We start from the raw sequence: 950 nt of genomic DNA on the forward strand, positions 1-950 counted from the left end.
AAAAAAAAAAAAAAAAAGAAAAGATAAGGAGTCTTGCCACATTGTAGCCTGTAAGTCCAATTTTAAGGATGTCAACTAAGAATTTCATACTAAAACACATTTTTATAAGGTATTATTTTAAGGTAGTTGACATTTTATTTCTATTTTCATTGCAACAATAAAAGTAACATTCACAGACATATATTTAATTTTATTGAACTATATGATGAATATATTTATTCATTTTTGATATTTCTTGCAGAATCAGGCCTATGCACTCGCATCTCAACATGAACAAGTATTTTCCAGAAACCGATGTAGAGAACAATGCAGTAGATAGAGAACATCTCTAAAAGCCAAATAATTTTCTTTTTTAACTCATAGAATTGTCAAGGAAAGCAGCAGTCCCCAACCTTTTTGGCAACAGGGACTATTTTCATAGAAGACAATTTTTCCACAGACTGGGGTGGGAGGAGGATCATGGATCCAAATATAAACCATCGTTCAATCAGTTCAAACCCTGATTAATATTATCTGTTCGCATTCTTGTTAGTTAGAGGTTTGTTTTTTCTTTCTTTCTTTCTTTCTTTTTTTTTTTTTTGTAAGATACATGTTAGGTTCACAGCAAAATGGAGAAGAAGGTACAGAGGTTTCCCGTATACTTCCTGCTCCCACATATGTGCAGCCTCCCTTATTAGCAGCACCTAGAAGAAGAAAGTGTGACTTACTGTGGAGGGAGAGAACAGCGTCCATATACTTTACAGTTTTTTAAACACAATGTCAAGCCTTAAAGAAAAAAAATTATCAGGTAAAGTAAAAGATAAAACATTAAAAACAAGAAAAAAATACAATGATATCTGCATGTGATAGAGACATCAGAGATACATAAAGAAAAATACGGAGAAAAGAGCAGGAAGAATGAATGAAAATGCCAACCGATACCAAAATGTATATTAAATAAAGTAGAAATC

The sequence above is a fragment of the Otolemur garnettii genome, unplaced genomic scaffold (genome assembly GCF_000181295.1).
Source record: "Otolemur garnettii isolate 467f Iridium unplaced genomic scaffold, OtoGar3 scaffold00131, whole genome shotgun sequence".
NCBI lineage: Eukaryota > Metazoa > Chordata > Mammalia > Primates > Galagidae > Otolemur > Otolemur garnettii.